A 6,000-nucleotide genomic window follows, 5' to 3' on the forward strand; every position below is an offset into this window, starting at 1 on the left:
TTCATGGTCCCTCCATGCTGACTGCCTGCCTGCTCCTGGCACAGCACAGACCCTGTGGATGGCACATTCCTGGCAGTGCTGCCCAAGACAGGAAAGGCTGCATGACAAATGCCCTCCCACTTTCAGATTTCATGACTGCACAGAATGGTAGAACTGGCAGGTCTTTAGAGACTGTCAAGTCCACTCCTTTCTGTTTTACCAGAGAAGGAAATTGAGACCCAGAAAGGGTCATACTCGCCCAAGGTTACACAGCTGGGTGGTCATAGGCGGTCTCCAGCCCTGCCTCGGACCCCAGCCTCCAGCACCTCCCCAAGGTCACACTGACATCCCACCACCTTCTAAAACCTGAAAAACCTGCTCAAGCTACCACTCTTCATCTACTTTCCATTTGTTATAGGTATAACCACCAGCATTTTCTGGCACTTACTGTCTGCCAGGCTTCTAGAAGGGCTCTCTGTAAGTTAACTCATTGAATCCTCACAACAACCCGAGAGGGCAGGTTACAATGATAAATTTCAGGTAGAGAGAGGCCACTTGGAGCTGGGGCTGCCTAGCGAGACAGTCTGGCTCCAGAGTCCACACTCTCAACCACCCTGTTATAGTTCATGAAAGATAATTTCTTTAAGTTCTAAGTGATGGACGAACAGGAGCAAGCCTTAAGCACAAGGGCATGACCACCAGTGTTTAATAATGAATTTAAGAGCTAACCCATAAATCTCATTAATATATGCAATATCTTCATCTGTTGATTAAGAGAATGTCTTTTTATGAAGGAAATAAGGCATATTAACATTTTAAGCATTTTTTTAAAAGGCAAAATGACCGTGTGCACACCAGTCAAAGCCGGCCACTGGAAACAGCAGAATGCTACATGCAGGCTGGTCTGAGGAGGTTTCTGGATGTGCTGCTACAGCAAATGAAGGGGTCGCTGCCCACTTCCGCCTGTGCTGGCCTCCACTCGTGGGGACAAGAGGGTCTCTTCTGCTATTGGAGGAACATTACCTCTACGTTAACTTTCTACAGACATCAAATCTCAAATTAATAAATTTAGGAAAAGATTAAACTAAGGGCAAACACCTCTGAACATTAATAAAAATACATTTTTGATAAGTGTTGAAAACCAAGATCACTAGAACAAATGCCCAATATTCAGTTACTTTTTCACTTTCCCTCATATTAAAAATGTCAAATCTCATTATCTTGGTTATTCAGGAGAAGTAGTCCAGGAGCAGTAACGGTAGAAATAGGTTACAATTGTGCCTAAGATCAAATTTCAAGAGAAAAATTGCAGTCAATTAAGAAGATGCACTATCAAAGTTACGTGACATTTTACCAGCCAGAGGTCTCAGCATCGAGTGTGCAGAAGCCCACTTGGAAAACACAGCAAAACAAAAACTCTAAAACCAGAAAAATATTGCCTTAGACATGAAATCCACAGTCCAGAAAACTAAAGCAAAGACCAGTGCCAGGCACAGGGGAAGCCCCCAATAAATATTTGTTCAATGAATATAAAGGCAGAAAATGTGGAGAGGAGCATGGTAGAGATCGTTAAAATGGCAGAACAGCAGAATGACACTGCTTTGAGCTTTTGAGAACTTTTTAATACCAGAACAACAAAAGAACTAAGGATTAGAGAGACTGGACAAAGTGACAGAGTGTCATCCAATCAGGGCAAAAATGCACTGTGGTATAGGACCTGACCTGCACTTCCTAAGCAAGAAAATGTCTCTAAGTCCAGCTTTGCCCAAGTAAAGGATCTGGACTCAAGCCCTACAGGGTGGCATAATATTGACAGTACAACTCGAAAATGGCAAAATTCCCTCAATTTGGTGCATGTCAAATATAACACTGTTTTTAATTTGGAGCTCTCAATAGGAGTTGCCCGGCTTAACCCATCTCCTCATAACAAATCTTATTTAAAGTCACAGGAAAAAAATATCCTATAGCTTCTCTGTTCCACTAAAGCAACATAAATACAAATGCAATTAGACAAGACCTACATAAACCAGATCTCTCATATATGATCAGAAAATTAAAGTATAATAAAATTACAGTCAGCCTGCGGGGTTGAGAGTAATTTGGGCTCTGTACAGTACCATCCTCGCCATGCCCCGATCATAAAGGGTTTTCCAACCTTTATATCATAATCATTTTTCTGGGGAGTCAGCACTTGGTCAAAAACTCTGGAGGACTTGAAGTTAGAGCTTAAGTACCAAAATAGTGGTTGCCAATTTTGTACAGAATGCTTAATATAAAAGTAGTATTATATTCCGCTATTTGTTAATACTTACTTAGAACCCATTTCCTCTTCTCACATGGCATATACCAAAGGAGGTTATGTATCAGAGCTCACCTGAAATTCCTGCCCAATTTAAGTCTCAGCCACAACAGTAGTTTCTTATAAGAGCACAATGAGAAAATATTCCAGATTCTTCTGCAGTATTCATGTGATTTTAAAAAGGTGTGAAACCCAAGTGTGGCCTCTGATAAAATTTCGTAGAGCCTTAGTTACCAACTACTATTTTCCTCTTTCCCCTTAAGTGTTTCTAAATTGCTTGAAGGACAGGACAGGTGCTTCAAAGGCAAGACTAACGACACACCTGTTACATAACCTGTTCTTGGTTGGCCAGGTTATGTGGTTTTGATAAGGAAGAAAACACAGTCAAAAGAAGGACAAACACTGCTTCTCTGTTCTCCATTCTCCCCTTAGCCAGGGCATTCATCTGAGTCACACACTCAATAAGCTCTGTGCCTCAGTTTCCCTGACTACTAAATATGAGGTCTGATGCTCTCCAAATTCCTATTTGACCCAAGTTCATGAGTATGATAATCACAGAGAAAGTCCACATCAGAACATTACATTGAAATATTATCTTGTATTAAAAAATTCCGAAGGCTTTTGCAGTATTCATTTCTTTTCCTCCAAATACTCCAAAGGGGTTAGACTGGCCATTAGTCAAGATTAGGCAAGTACCCATGTGCTTTAAGAACGTATCTATAAAAACTCAGGACAGATATACAGAAACCTTCCCAGATCAAGTTATCACTCTGCTTGGATTTTCCCGTGCGAAGGGCAACCTACATACAGAACCTAACAAGGACAGGTCTTTGATTTTGTTTTTGTAGTGAAAACAGGATTTCCCCTCCCCTGACAGCTCCAGGGCCTAGGAACACAAGATGACGAAGCTTCAGAAAACCAGGGACCCCAAAGGACCCCAAATGATCAATTCTTTCTAAACTTCTGTTTCGTATTTCTTACCCAACTAGCGCTGGCCTGGTGGTAAACCTCCATCACTCCGGGAATGCGGAGATTTGCGGAGACCCCCGCAGGGGTCAAGGAGGGAGACGCTGCGCACACACAGATGTTGCTACCGTTCCTCGACCCACGTCGCTGTAACCAATAGGGGGGACGCTGCGGGCTCCTAGGGAGGCAGATGCATTCTCTCCTGGAAATCTAACTGGTGTCCGGGAAACCAGAGCTGGGTTTCCAAGGCAGCCTGAGCACAAAGCACTCCACACAGCCCTCCACAGGTGAGGATGCCTTCTGGGCCCAGCACAGGCCCGTCATTATGACCCCGCGGGAACTCCGAGCACAGGAAGGTTAGGGTACCACCACCCACACTCCAGATATTCAAGGGGCAAACAAAACCATAAAATAAGCATAAGGAAGTCCGACAGAATTTTGACCGCCAACCAAGATAACTATAGATCCTTTCAGAACACAGCAAAATAATTCGCACACGAAAGAAACGTTAGCGCTTGTGTCTCGAGCTCGCGCTTGCTCTGCTCTCCCGGGACCTGGCCCCGCCAAGCGCCCTCACCCTGGAGCCGAGGCACCGATGGGCAGGAGAGACCCCAGCTTTCGAGGCTCCCCCTTCTCACCGCAAGAGTGCCGTGGTGGAAGGGTGCTTCCACCCGCCCATCCCGGGTCGCCGGCGCGGCCGCCGCCTCCTCGGTGCGCTCCGCAGCTGCCGCCGCGCCGGGCTGTGCAGCCCTGTGCACTTGTTGCCGTCCCCGGGGAGCGGGAGGGGCGGCCACCCCTCGCGCCGCCGGGCCCGCAGCGGCACCCTCCCTCCACCTTTGCTGGCCCGCGCGTCCCCCCGGACCCGAGAGAGGAGCTCGGCGAGAGCGCACTCAGGGGAGGCAGCCGAACTTTCCCGCCCCGGGCTGCAGGGCGACGCGGGGCGCAGAGCCTGCGAGAGCACTTACCTGGAGCTGTGGCCCCGCAGCCTCCGCAGCCCAGCGAGGCGCGCCCCCCCACCGCCTGCCGAAGGCGGCCGGATCGCGCCCCCGACCGCCGCCGCCCGGAGCCGGGAAGGCTCTCCCCGAAGCTGCCAACGCCCGGCGGCGGCGCGCGAGGCCGGGGCGGAGGGGCCGGGCGGGGGGCGGAGAGCAGAGAGGCGGGGGGCGGAGAGCCGAGGGGCGGGCACGGAGGGCGGGGCCGCGCTGCAGCTGGTGCCGCCCCGCTCCCGCGCGCCTGCCTGCTCCCGCTGGCTCCCCGCCGGCCCCCTCCCGGCCCCGCATCACATGGCCGGGCCCGCCCGCCGCCACGCCTGCTGCCGGCTCCCGGGGGAAACCTGAAGCGGCCCGACCGCGCCATCCCTGCCGTCCCTCCCTCCGTGGGCGGCCGGCTCGCCTCGCTCCCCTCCCTCTCCTCCCTCCCCAGCACGGAGGGCGGAGCCCCGAGGAGACCAGCTTGCGCCCCGGGCCCGCGGGCCTTGCCTGGGCACCACCCGAGGGAGGAGCTGTGCCAGGCCCGAGGAGGCTCAGGCTGTCCTCAGCCAAAAGCCGCCACACCTGTGACATAACGCGGCCCAAGTGTTGCTTAGGAGTCAGCAGACGCCCTCTCATTTCTCGAGGCTCCTGCTCCTCTGGCCCAGAGGTTGGCGAGCCGCCCTCCTCTGCGCGCTCGTGCACGCAGGTGGCTCCATTAGAGGTCACCATCATTCAAAGGTTCTCATGAAAACCATAACCTGTTCTTACAGTGAGAGGGACTCATCACCCAACGCGCTTTTCCAGTTAGAACTGATCACAACCCCCAGCGGAGAAGCCCCTCCCTCATCCAGGCCTTCATAAAACAGACTGCAGACAATTACAGCAGCTTTCAAGGCGAAATTACCGATGTGACTTTTCTTATAATTACCGTGAGTCTGCTTTGTTTTTCCTGCGAAGATCTGCCGCCCAAAAACCAGGACAGGGGTGTGGCCCGAGGGAGCTGGCCACCAAGGCACCGAGCCAGAAAGGAGCACCCGTCACCAGCTGTCACCATCACCTCTCCGGGCCCTGGCCATCCCCACTTCCCTTCCCGTCCTCACCTTGCCCAGTCCACCTTGCTGATGGAGCACCTGAGGAAGAGGGCTAGACAAAGAAGAGAGCAAGGACCCGCCGTCCCGGGGCTGAAGTCCCCAGCCCTGTTCCCAGGCAAAGGTCCGCGTTCTACCTTAATGACCCGGCCTCAAATTGGCGCTGAAGGCCTGACAGGAGCTGCGATCCCAGCCTTCCCACTGCACAGCTGGGAACCCAAGGCCCGGCCTCAAGCCCTGCCTTTTAAAGAAAAATAAGTCCCTGCCCGTTGCCAGGACTTCAAGGTATTCAAAATAAAAATAAAAACAGTAACACTCTTTTCAAAAATAAAAAATAGTTCCAACCCTAAAATGTCTACTGGAGATGCACTGAGTCAACACACTAGGCAAAATGGTTTCCAAACTCTGGTGAGCAAAACCATTGATGTGTTAGTGGACTTGGTGGTTATTCTCCTTTTTCACATCACTAGATGGAATCACTGTGTATTTTATTTTCTTTCTTCCTCGCCCCACCATTTTTCTTCATTAATTCTGTCAGATATGGAGATAGAAAAAAAATAAGAAAATGGGAGAGGAGGAACAACTATTACAAGAAGTTCTTCCCCACTGAACTCCTTCCCCACCAAAACAAAACAGACAAGCGGAACCAGTGACTGTGGATCCCCACCAGCCCAGGTGTACAACCACGCTGTCTGCA

At 50.7% G+C, this 6,000-nt stretch overlaps 1 protein-coding gene across 1 annotated transcript in view; it reads right to left on the minus strand.

Annotated features, from left to right (window-relative positions):
• Positions 1-4,326, minus strand: part of ARHGEF28 (Rho guanine nucleotide exchange factor 28) — a 283,698-nt gene extending 279,372 nt beyond the window's left edge. The window contains exon 1 of the mRNA XM_087430179.1: positions 4,210-4,326. The gene's annotated coding sequence lies outside the window, so the exon portion shown is untranslated. The remainder of the gene's footprint in view (positions 1-4,209) is intronic.
• Between the last annotated feature and the right edge of the window lie 1,674 nt (positions 4,327-6,000).

This window comes from Ceratotherium simum, chromosome 4 (assembly GCF_057802395.1).
Source record: "Ceratotherium simum simum isolate JZ-2026a chromosome 4, ASM5780239v1, whole genome shotgun sequence".
Lineage (NCBI taxonomy): Eukaryota > Metazoa > Chordata > Mammalia > Perissodactyla > Rhinocerotidae > Ceratotherium > Ceratotherium simum.